Source organism: Bubalus kerabau, chromosome 6 (assembly GCF_029407905.1).
Source record: "Bubalus kerabau isolate K-KA32 ecotype Philippines breed swamp buffalo chromosome 6, PCC_UOA_SB_1v2, whole genome shotgun sequence".
Classification (NCBI taxonomy): domain Eukaryota; kingdom Metazoa; phylum Chordata; class Mammalia; order Artiodactyla; family Bovidae; genus Bubalus; species Bubalus kerabau.
Window position 1 is genome coordinate 28,865,289 of NC_073629.1, and position 13,192 is coordinate 28,878,480.

A 13,192-nucleotide genomic window follows, 5' to 3' on the forward strand; every position below is an offset into this window, starting at 1 on the left:
TGGACGAAAATAGACTCAGAGATTCTCACTGCAAACTTGCCCCTGGTATGACGCTCCCCTCCCCTCTTCATTTAAGGTCTTCTTGGTAGAAGAGGGAATGGGGATGGGAAAATACTGGGAACATTCATTTTTCTTTTTCCCAGCCATATATTAAAAGGCAGTGTAGGTTCTAGTTGAGGACTTTCAGGAACACAAGGCGTCGCCCTTTACCTGGAGCCCTAGGATGATAGGATTTTTCACCAACTCAGAAGAGTCCCTTGGAGGTAGGCCTGCAGGATGGGCTGGTGCGCTCTGCAGGCAGCGATACTGTGTGCTGGACACGAGGAAGGGCCACATGGCCCTCACCAGACTCCGCTTTCGAGGAGCTTGAGGGAAAGGACAAAGGCAGCACACAGACCCCGGGGTCTGGGTCCCCTGCCTGGGGAGCAGCAAGGTTTCATCCCAGCCCAGTCTCCTTCCTGTCAAGGAGATGCTCACGAGAGGGTACCCAGTCCTCTTTGAGCAGCGCATGAGAGCCTTCGGGCTTCCCTGGTGACTTGGCAGTAAAGAATCTGCCTGCAACGCAGGAGCCACAGGAGACACAGGTTCAATCCCTGGGTTGGGAAGATCCCTTGAAGAAGGAAATGGCAACTCACTCCAGTATTCTTGCCTGGGATATCCCATGGACAGAGGAGTCTGGCGGGCTACAGTCCATAGAGTTGCAAAGAGTTGGACACGACTGAAAGGATTTAGCACACACGCAGGCATGGGGACCTTGAGGAGACACCTGTCAGCAACAGGAAGCCTGACAGATGGAACACTCCCATCTCAGGACCTCCAGGGCATGAGCTTGACAACAAAACCAAGTGACCCCAGGGCCCTACCCTGACCAGACAGAAGCCATGCCCTGTGCTTCTCTCATCCCCCAAATTATTCCCAATCATTCCTTTGAGGCTCACTGAGAGCCCAGTGTTTGTAAGTCACCACACAAGGCGGGTGTCCTAAAGTCCAGGACCTCCTCCAGGGGCAGTCAGTCAGATGCTGATGAATGAATAGTGGCCAAATGGAAGGTACTTTTTTTAAAAATATGCTTTTCTACAATTGGGTTTCCTTCCTAATGTTCCTAATGTTGAAACTGCCTTACAGGATAAGCAGAGTACCAGTGAGTCGGGTCCGTCCTTGGATCTGGGTGCCAGGGACAGGCAAGGGAGGAGAGACAAAGGGATGTCAGATGCAGGGCCCAGGCAGATGCCAGAAGCAAGAAACAGCAGATACTCTAAAGAAAGCATCCGTGTGAAGGTCAGGTGGAAGGAGAGAGTCAGACTGCCGACGCTGCTGCCGCCAAATTAAGGCAGATGCTGTGGGAGAAGCACAGCCCAGAATATCTCCTCAGGCGCTGAGACTCAGATGCGGGGACCTCTGCATAGTTTGCCTAGGGCCACGTCTGGGTTCAGCCCTGAGGTCTTTTTTGAGAGCTTGAGGACTTGGAATAAGATCTTTCAATCTTTCCTAACCCCCATCACCTGTCTGTTGGGACTCCCTTGTGACTCAGCTGGTAAAAAAAAAATCTGCCTGCAATGTGGGAGACCTGTGTTCAATCCCTGGGTTGGGAAGATCCCCCGGAGAAGGGAAAGGCCACCCACTGCAGTATTCTGGCCTGGAGAATTCCATGGACTATACACTCCCTCCCTAGGGCCACAAAGAGACACAACTGAGAGACTTTCACTTTCGCCTGTTAGGTATTTTCTCAGCTTCAAATCATCATTACGGGAAATCTTATTGTATAGGCAATATGTTTGAACACAGAATAATAATATTTTACATTTTACTGTATACTTATGTATGCTTTATACTTAACAAATCACTTTCACATCTCTTCTCTTGAGTGAGTTTCAAAACTACCCTATAAGGCAGAAAGGAAATGACTGGATTCCACACACCATTAGATTTCTTGAAGGCAGGGACTATTTTGTTCTGTGTTATAACCTAAGCATGATATGTTGCCTGGTGCAGGGTAGATACTCAACTAAATATTTGTTTAATAAATGGATGAATGGATGGATGGTTGGATGGGTGGATGGATGGATGGATGGATGGAATCTGCCTTGATTTTCAAGCTGGATTCAATTCCCAATTCTATTTACTACCTTTTGGCTTTGTCCAAGTCTCTAAACCTCATTTTCCTAACCTGTAAAATAGCAATAATGATATCATTCTGCTACCACAGTGTCATAGTGATTGGAAATAGAGCCAGGGCTTGAACTCGGATTTCCTGATTTTTGGTTCATTGTTTGTTTCATTATGGTGGAGGGAAGGAAAGAGGAAATTATTGTGTGTTTGTCTGCCAGGCTGTGTTTTAGAAACTTTAAAATCCCATAGCAGCTCCATGGGGGAAGTATTATGATTATTCCCAATTTACAGGTGAAGAAACTAAGAGAAGTGAAGTGACTTGTCAAGTTCCACAATGGAGTTAGGATTCAAACCCAGGTCTACCTGACTTCAAAAGCCAGCTTTTCCACCACCTGCCATATTTTATTTTTAGAAAATGATTAGACATCTCTCAGGTTCCCCATCCATCCTGGAAACAAGATTGACAATGCCTGCCAAAGACTCCAGTACTGCAGGGGAAGCAGCCTCTTGTGCATTTGCCCCCGTTTTAACTATTGACCAGTGTTTATAAACAACGCTCCAAGTTGGAATGTTTTGGCCAGAAACACGGTTGTCCACCACTACATTCTAGATCATCAAATAGCTCTCTGGTTGCCCAATTTTTTTCATTCTAGACACTCTGAAAAATAGCAGGTAATGTAATCTTTACGAGACGAGATCTATGGAACCATTTATGGCTCAAAACAAACTCAAAGTATATGAAGATTTATCGTGGAAGTCACAGAAGAGGAAAACCTGGCGGAAAATGAAAACAGAGCTTAGCCTAAATCTTTTCACAGCCTTTCTATCAGAGTAATTAGTCACATTAACTTTTGGCCAGGAAGCAGGTATACAAAGCAATTTAGGACCCAAAACTCTGATACAGGATGTTCCAAAATGGGGCACACCTGGGCTTGGGAGGAGGGGAAGGAAAGTGGGGTGGAGGAGAAAGAAGTAGCTTTAATCCTGGAGCAAATGGAAACTCTTAATGGGTGAGGCTTGAATATGTCTGTCTCCAAGATGTATTTCTTTATCAGTGAAGGCTCAGTAGCAAGTGACTAAAAGCCTAGCCTAAGTTAGTCTAAAGCAAAATGTTCATTTATAGGTCCACACAACTTACAAGTCTAGAGACTGGCTGTCACAGACTTAATGTTTGTGTTCTCCCCAAATTCTTACGTTGAATCCCTAGCCCTCATTGTAATGGTATTTGGAGGTAGGGCCCTTGGGGCTAATTAGGTTTAGATGAGGTCATGAGGGTGGGGTCCTAGGGATGAGAACAGTGCCTTTATAAGAAATCAGAGAGCCTTCTCTCTCTCTCCTTCTTTCTCTCTCTCTCTCTCTTTGCCATGTGAGGATTCAGCAAGAATGCAGCCATATGCAAGCCCGGAAGAGAGCTTTCACCAGAACCTGATCAAACCGGCACCCTGACCTTGGGCTTCTAGTCTTCAGAACTGTGAGAAACAAAATTTTGTTGTTTCAGCCACCTGGTTTGTGGTATTTTGTTATTGCAGCCTGAGCTGGCGAAAACACGGGTATGGCTTCAGTATGGCTGGCTACCGGAGTTCAGAGCTGGTCATTAGAATCTTGTTTCTCTCACCCAGTATTTAAGCTCTCCTTACTCTTTCAAGGCTCCATTCTCAGAAAAGCTTATGCCCCAGTGAAGCTACATTGCCTACCAGATTCAAGTTGGAAGGGCAGCCTAGATGGAGGCATCTCCTTCTATTCCAGAAATCCCAGCAAGATCCCATTACATCTCATTGGCTCTGATAGGGAAACATGCCTATTCCTTAACCAATCTCTGTGGCCAGAGAATATGACATGCTGACTGCCTTTGGCCTGGCCATGTGCTTCACTCTGATTCTGTGGGCCTAGCCCCACCCAAAGAACACAAAATGAGGTGGAAGTGTGGGGGCTGAAGACACAAAGAGTACAGCAGGTTAGTGGAGGCTGGGTGGAAGCCAGGTTAGACCTCAAAATCAAACCCCCCAGGACCAAGAAAAGAGTGATTCCGCAAGGGAGCAGATGAATGCCCACAAATAAACCACTGTGGTGTGTCTCCATAACCTTGCACACTGAGTTTACTATTAAGCTGTGAAATGTTTTATCCCAAATAAGGTAAATGGTAGAGTTTGTTAGGAAGAAAATTCATACCGTATGTGTCTTAAGTTCTGAAACTCAGTTCATGGGGTTTGGTAATAGGGTTGGTTTATCAAAATTTGTCTAATTACATCATTACAGATGTGCCTCACTTTTCACCATATGCTTATTCCTTTTAGTGTGTATTAAACTGAATTTGCAGAGAAGGCGATGGCACCCCACTCCAGTACTCTTGCCTGGAAAATCCCATGGACGGAGGAGCCTGGTAGGCTGCAGTCCGTGGGGTCGCTAGGAGTCGGACACGACTGAGCGACTTCACTTTCACTCTTCACTTTCATGCATTGGAGAAGGCAATGGCAACCCACTCCAGTGTTCTTGCCTGGAGAATCCCAGGGACGGGGGAGCCTGGTGGGCTGCCGTCTATGGGGTCACACAGAGTCGAACACGACTTTAGCATCAAACTGAATTTGAGACCAGTGGATTGTATTTTCAAATGTGGGGACACTTAAAGGAGCATTGTGAAATACATCTATGAAAAAAAAAACACAACACTCCCTTAATTTCTCTATCAGTTTAGGTTGTGGCCCATTGGCCTTTTGTAAAGTGAGGCCTCAGCAGCATCGTTAAATGTGTGTGAGCATGACCATACACACAGCCCTGACTTGAAAATCTATAGCAGTAACTGCAGAAGAATCCTAAAAAACAAAACAATAACAACAACAAAACTTTTCCCAATGATGTTTTTCCATATGAGTCTATCCTTATAAGACTAAATCACTTTAAATTCATTTCCCCAGACTATGTTTCTCCCCGAACAATGAATTCCATAAAACAAATAGCCCTGCAGAGATATGACAGCAGAAAGACTCCAGGAGCCAATGGTCCTGGAGCCAACAAACAAAACTCTGGTTCAATATGGTTGCCATCAGATCAAGGGTCAGGCCTCCATGCATCTCCATGCTACCAATTAGCATGACGTTCCAGCTAAATTACATGGTTCTCATTGGCAGCTTCCACCCTACGGGGGAGGCCATCAGGACAGATGCCAAAGTAGGCATATATTGTGCGTGAATTGTTCTGATTTGTTGATTTGGAGATTTTATTTGAGTTGTTGATAAAAGCTGATACTCATTTAGTACTAGAACTAAAGTTGTGCTTATTAGGAATTTTCTCTTCAACAGGCTGGGAACTCAGATGTTTCCTTCAGCCAGGGACACTCATGGTAATCTTTTAGAACATTCTCTTCCAGCTGAAAACATTAGGATGTATGAATACGATCGTGACATAAACATCTCAAAGTAGGGCAACTAGGGCAAGGAGGACATAATTTCTGCCTTTAAATAATAAGAGACTCTTTTCCATCATAAAAGATGGGAGAGGGGTAGATTGCAAAGGACTTACAAGTGCTTGTTGGTCCTATTTCACCCTCTCAGGAAGGAAGCAGAGAGCATCTTTTCTGGAAATAATAGGTAATCCTCTCCCTTGTGTGTTTCTAGGGGGCACTTGAACCTCATTCCCAGAAGCATCTCCCACAAGTGCTCTCAGGGTGCCAAAACTCTTTTCACAAATCACACTGCTCAGTTCTTCAAGTTCAAAGGCAAACATCTGGGAGATGCTAGCTTAAATCTGTGAACATGCACTTTAGAGATGCCAGAGCCTTTCCGGAGAGGTGGTATTGGTGACATCAGACATCCATTACGGGAATTATCTCACTGAATCCTCCCAGAAACTGTATGGACAGGTGTACTATTACTAACATCCTTTTACAGAGGAGGAAACTGACATTTAAAAACAAAATAAGGGGGACTTCCCTGGTGGTCCAGTGGTTTAAAATCCACCTTCCATTGCAGGGGATGCAGGTTTGATCCTGAGTCCAGGAACTAAGACCTCACGTGCTGTGGGTAATCAAGCCCACACGCCATAACTAAGACTCAACACAGCCAAATAAATACATAAAAATGAAGAAAATCCCCCAGAACAAAATAAGGAACTCACCTAGGTCCTGCAATCTTTTGAGAAACAAAAGGTTGGGAAGGGAATAGAAAAGTATGAGGACAGGTGAGCTTCACAGTTGTTGCCAGGGCCAAGCCCCCAAACAATTCACAGCACAGTTCTCTCTGTTTTCCCAATCAGATCAGACCAAATCAGTTGCTCAGTCGTGTCTGACTCTTTGCGACCCCATGAATCGCAGCACGCCAGGCCTCCCTGTCCATCACCAACTCCCGGAGTTCACCCAAACTCACGTCCATCGAGTCAGTGATGCCATCCAGCCATCTCATCCTCTGTCGTCCCCTTCTCCTCCTGCCCCCAATCCCTCCCAGCATCAGAGTCTTTTCCAATGAGTCAACTCTTTGCATGAGGTGGCCAAAGTACTGGCGTTTCAGCTTTAGCATCATTCCTTCCAAAGAAATCCCAGGGCTGATCTCCTTCAGAATGGACTGGTTGGATCTCCTTGCAGTCCAAGGGACTCAGGAGGAGTCAAAACAGGCATGGTGTAGGGTAAGGGGGGTACCCAGCAAGTAAAACACAACCATGTACCCATCTGAGCAAACACATTCACCATCATTTCCCCGTGGCAGATTCCAAGGTGAAAAAGGAAGGCGCTGTGTGAGTCTCCCCTCTTAGCTCCCGTCAACCATGGACACAGTCCATCCCACTGACTTCTTACCCTTGGGGCCTGGAGGGTGCAAGTAGTGAGCAGTAGTAGCAGCAAACAAGAAGGAGATTCCCCTCCCCCCACCCCCACCACCTCATCAACCTCACTCAGAATCAGATGCTGGCAAACAGAATGGAGCCCAGAATGAAGAATGATGGTGGTACCTGATACTCCCCCTGGGCCTCCCCTCACCACTACACTCCTCAAAGACTGCCATATGTAACATATTTAAGAACATAAACCACCCTCACATATCCCCGCAGCCAAGAATTTTCCCTCAGTATCTACACTTTGCTTTGTAATTCTAAGCCAGTCCCACCGCAGCAAGCTCCGGTGTATCCAAGATGGGACAGATCAGGAAATTGCTGACTTTGCCCTGAGTACCCCGCAGGCAGCTGATCCACCTGGGAAGGTCTGATATGCTGGACTGCAGAGAGCTACCACGTCCCAGGAATCCAGATGCTCCTTATTAAGATATTTTGAGTTTGTGTTGTTAAGTTAATTTGTCTAATTATAAGGGAAGAAGGAGGTCCTGATAGCTCTCTCTGTAATTTCCCACACTTTGGGGGATCAAAATTCCCTGCCATATACTGGAGAGGAGCTGAAAAGTTTGACTTCTACTCAATGCAATTCCGAATCTGGTGGGTCATTCCTTGAACGACCTTATATTAAACTTCTACTTGTGTATCTGGACTAGTGATGGCTGCTGGGCTTTCTTCAGAGGTCCTCATAGCAACACACCAGAGACAAACCAACATGATGGCAAGTGGCCAGTTTGCCGAGGGGCAGGCATGACCCGCACCATGGGAGCAGAATGCAGGGTTCAAGGCCTCAGTTGCAGCTGATGGCCAGAGAAGTGTTTGCCTTTATAGGGCAGCTCAGTCTTCTTCTGTACTCTGGGGTCCATTTTTAGATTCAGATTCAAAGAGCATCAGGTTCAGCTCAGTTCAGTTGTTCAGTTGTGTCCAACACTTTACAACCCCATGGACTACAGCATGCCAGGCCTCCCTGTCCATCACCAACTCCCAGAGTTTACTCAAACTCATGTCCATTGAGTTGGTGATGCCATCCAACCATCTCATCCTTTGTCATCCCCTTCTCTTCCCGCCTTCAATCTTTCCCAGCATCAGGGTCTTTTCCAATGAGTCAGTTCTTCGCATCAGGTGGCCAAAGTATTGGAGTTTCAGCTTTAGCATCAGTCCTTCCAATGAATATTCTGGACTGATTTCCTTTAGGAGGAACTGGTTGGATCTTCTTGCAGTCCAAGGGACTCGCAAGAGTCTTCTCCAATACCACAGTTCAAAAGCATCAATTCTTTGGTACTCTGCTTTCTTTATAGTCCAATGCTTACATCCATACATGACTACTGGAAAAACCATAGCCTTGACTAGATGGATCCTTGTTGGCAAAGTAATGTCTCTGCTTTTTAATATGCTTTCTAGGTTGGTCATAACTTTTCTTCCAAGGAGTAAGCATCTTTTAATTTCATGGCTGCAGTCACCATCTGCAGTGATTTGGGAGCCCAAAAACATAAAGTCTGACGCTGTTTCCACTGTTTCCCCATCTACTTGCCATGAAGTGATGGGACCAGATGCCATGATCTTAGTTTTCTGAATGTTGAGCTATAAGCCAACATTTTCACTCTCCACTTTCACTTTCATCAAGAGGCTCTTTAGTTCTTCTTCACTTTCTGCCGTAAGGGTGGTGTCATCTGCATATCTGAGGTGATTGATATTTCTCCCAGCAATCTTGATTCCAGCTTGTGCTTCTTCCAGCCCAGCATTTCTCATGATGTACTCTGCATATAAGTTAAATAAGCAGGGTGACAATATACAGCCTTGATGTACTCTTCTCCCAATTTGGAACCAGTCTGTTGTTCCATGTCTGGTTCTAACTGTTGTTTCCTGACCTGCATACAAATTTCTCAAGAGGCAGGTCAGGTGGTCTGGTATTCCCATCTCTTTCAGAATTTTCCAGTTTGTTGTGATCCACAGAGTCAAAGGCTTTGGCATAGTCAATAAAACAGAAGTAGATGTTTTTCTGGAACTCTCTTGCTTTTTTGATGATCCAATGGATGTTGGCGATTTGATCTCTGGTTCCTCTGCCTTTTCTAAATCTAGCTTGAACATGTGGAAGTTCATGGTTCATGTACTGTTGAAGCCTGGCTTGGGGAATTTTGAGCATTACTTTACTAGTGAGATGAATGCAATTGTGTGGTAGTTTGAGCATTCTTTGGCATTGCCTTTATTTGGGACTGGAATGAAAACTGACCTTTTCTAGTCCTGTGGCCACTGCTGAGTTTTCCAAATTCGCTGGCATATTGAGTGCAGCACTTTAGCAGCAGCATCTTTTAGGATTTGAAATAACTCAACTGGAATTCCATCACCTCCACTAGCTTTATTTGTAGTGATGCTTCCTAAGGCACACTTGACTTCACATTCCAGGATGTCTGGCTCTGGCTGCATGGCACTGAAGTGGCTGTGAGGAAATACCCCATGTCCAGGGGCAAAGGAGAAGCCCTGGCAAGATGGTAGGCACTGGAGTGGCAGCTGTGCAGCACCGGAGAAACTTTGAGGAGATACACCACGTCCAAAGGCCAAAGAGAAGCCCCAGCAAGATGGCAGAAGGGGCAAATTTGAGTTTAGAATCAAACTCCATTCCCGCCAGAGACGCTCAGGGGGCTCAAACAAACCTTGTGCGCACCAGGACCCAGAAACCCCACAGAGACTGAGACAGAACTGTGTTTGAGTCTCTCCTGTGGTGGTACAGGTCAGCAGTGGACTGCCGCAGGGGCAGGGGCTCTGGGTGCAGCAGACTTGGGTGTGGCATAAGCCCTCTTGGAGGAGGTCGCCATTAACCCCACCATAGAGCATCAGGATAATTCCAATAAAATGAACCCAGCCATCCATCACACACTGTTACATTCAGGGAAGTCCTGAGCAGGGGTGGAGGCAAGTGTTTCAAGGACCCCGAGCCTGTGCAGTCTGGCCTGGCAGGGGGTGCTGGACCCTCTGCAGGCCTCCTCATGCCAAGGCCTGGGGACTTAGGGGCCAGAGTGCTGGCCAGCTTGCCCAGTGCTCCACTTGTTTGAATAGTCACTCACTCACTCATGCAACCAGTATCTGTGCTGTGCCTCTTGTTACCCAATGCTGCCCTGGGGCCAGGGCTGAAAAAGGACACAAATCACTACCCAGTGGAGCCGGCAGCCTAAGGCAGCAAGTGAGACAACAAATAATAACAAACGCTCTTGCTGTGTGCCAGCCACTGATCTCAGTGCTTTCATGTTTCATTTTCACCACTCTGTGTTGTTTGCTGTTTTAGTCACCAAGTCGTGTCCGACTCTTTGCAACCCCATGGACTGTAGCCCACCAGACTCCTCTCTCCATGGGCTTTCCCAGGCAAGAAAACTGGAGTGGGTTCCTTCTCCAGGGGATCTTCCCAACCCAGGAATTGAACCCACGTCTCCTTCATCAGGTAAACAGCCATCAGGGCAGCCTGCCCACCTATGAAGTAGGCACTATTGTTAAGTACAATTTACAGACAAGGAAAGTGAGGCACAGAGAGGTCAAGTAACCTCCCCAAGATCAGCAGCCAGGAAGTGGAGGAGTCCTGGATTTGAACAGAGCTCATACTTTCAGTGATCACACTCCACAAAATAAATGTCAGTTATACATCACCGTAGGAGGTGATAAGTTCAGTAGGAAAGAAAAAACAGGGAAGCAGGATGGGAAGTGCTAGGGGGTATGTGTGGGAGAGAGTGGTTTGCGGTTTTAATTATAGGGGTCAGGAAAATCCTCATTATGAAGGGACACTAGCAAAGACTTGAAGGAAGTGAGGAAGTGAGTTATACAGACATCTGGTGGTGGGGAAAACATTCTAAGGAGCAGATAACGAGTGCAAAGGCCATGACGGGGAGTAAAAATTCTGCACCCAATTTTAGCATGGGAGGGTGAGGGCTTTCCACACCACCCAGCAATTCCCTGACACCAGCTCAGGCTCGTAAAATTCAACTCAAACCTGACACTATCTCTGCAGAGATAGCCACAGAATCCATAGGCTAAAGGTTCAGTTCTACAAGACTCCTCTCCCCCACAACCTCAGACCCCATTCATAAACCCAGCTTGTCTCCTATGCTTCTTCTGACTTATAGACAGGTGATTCCAGTGACTCCTTCATTGGGTTTGATTAAATTGCTAAACCAACTCACAAAACTCTGAGAAACATTTTTAATTCCTGGAGTATTGGTTTATTACAAAAGCCTGTAACTCAGGAACAGCCAGTTGGAAGAGATGCACACGGCAAGATGTAAAGAAAGGTTGCCAAGCTTCCATGCCTTCTCCTAGGGTACCATCCCCCTGAACTCCATGTGTTCACAACCAGAAGCTCTCTAGTGGGTTTTCATGGAGGCTTCATTTTATAGACATGACTGATTAAATCCCTGGCCATTGGCAATTGATTCAACTGCCAGCTTCTCTCCCCTCTGCAGAAGTCAGGGGTAGGATTGCAGGCCCCAACCCTCCAATCATGAGATTGACTCTCCTGGTAACCAGCTTCCATCCTTAGGAGGGGTACAAAAGTCATCTCATTAACAAAACAAGAGACACCTTTATGGCTCCCATCACAGGCAATTCCAAGAGTTTTACAGATTTTGTGCCAGAAATGGGTCAAGGACCAAATATACATTTCCTGTTATAAGTCACGATGTCACAGGGAGCCTGCCTAGCGCGTGCCAGCAGCTGCAGTGGGGGGAGAAGGAAACTGAAGGAGTTGAGACAGAGGTAAGGGGTTGGGAAATCATACCACCCAGGGCTGATGAAGGCATGACACGGACCTGGGATGTTTTCTGAGTGATGGGAGTTGTGGAAGCCATTATCAATCAGTCAGTCAGTCATTCAGTCATGTCCAACTCTGAGATCCCATGGACTGTAGGCTGCCAGGCTCCTGTCCATGGACTGGATTGCCAGGGGATTTTCCCAACCCAGGCATCAAACCTGGGTCTCTTGCATCTCCTGTATTGGAAGGTGGATTCTTTACCACTAGTGCCACCTGGGAAGGCCGGGAGCCATAATGCTTTCTGACATGTATTTCCTGTCTGTCCCCTTCTGACTTCAGGATAGGATTACTCTGAAGCTGTGTGTGGCCATGTGCCTTGCTCAGTCAACAGAATGGGAGCAGAGGTGATGTGGTCACTTTCAGATAGAAACTTTGAATAAGAAGTAAGCGTTCTTGGGTTAAGCCACTCAGATTTTGGTGGTGTTTGTTACCTCAGCATAATCTAGCCCAAATTGATGAGTACAGATTCCAAGAGGGAAGACCTGTTCTGGCAGGATCAGTCTGGCAGCGGCTGATATTCAGAGACAGGTTGGAAGCAGAGAAAGCAGTTAAGGGAGTATTGTATCATCAGATGAGAGATGCAGATGATGGTCAATCAATCATCAGTAATATTGGAAATAACAAAAAGTGATCAGATTCCAGATACATGCAATTGAGCCATCAGAATTTGCTAATGAATTGGATACTAGCGGAGAGAAAGAAAGTCGAAGATGACCCCAAGGTTTATGGTATGGTCAACTAGAAGGACAAAAAAAAAGCCATTAACCCTCCAAACCAACCGCTTCGTGCAACACACACACACACGTTTCAAAAAAGAACTCTATTTTTCTTTCAGCAGGCAGATGCCTGAAATTTCACTATTAAAGAGTCATTCTTCTTGGATAAGCATTGCCCTTTCTAGGCAGTTTATTTCAAAATGAAAATATCCACTAGAGAGGTTCTTTAATGTGCATTGATTTATTTTAGCAACTCAGAGACACCCTTGAAATCATCTAGTCCAAGCCTCTTATTTCATTTGAAAAAAACAGAGGTCCAAAGAGGAAAATGATCTTGCCCAAGGCCATGTAGAAAATTAGAATCCAGCCGAGACCCGAAGAGAAGGACTCCTGACTCATAGCTCGTTGCTTTCTCCCCTGCCTCTTGTCCAGGCTGCGTAGAGCGCCGCTGGCTGTGCCTGCACTTTGGAGGGTGCAGGGAGGACAGCCAGTGACTCCTTCACTGTTCTGTGTGGGCCAGTCCTGAGCAGGACTCAAGAGTATCCTCCTTCAAGGTTGAGAATCTTTCTATCACATGAACCTTGACTTTACAGGTCCTGAGGCAAAGCCCATACCTAAGAAGAAAAAGTATTAAAAGGAGCTGAGAAGAATACATCCTGTTCAACTCTGCCTGTGAGTGTGTCTGACAGTTAGCAAGCATGGGGCATGTTCAAGTCCCTTCTTCCCTCTGTCTTGTTTTGTGTTTTTCTGCCCTGCCAGCTTT

At 46.2% G+C, this 13,192-nt stretch overlaps 1 pseudogene; it reads right to left on the minus strand.

Annotated features, from left to right (window-relative positions):
- Positions 1-13,192, minus strand: part of LOC129656410 (ATP synthase subunit beta, mitochondrial-like) — a 92,116-nt pseudogene that overhangs the window by 59,879 nt on the left and 19,045 nt on the right.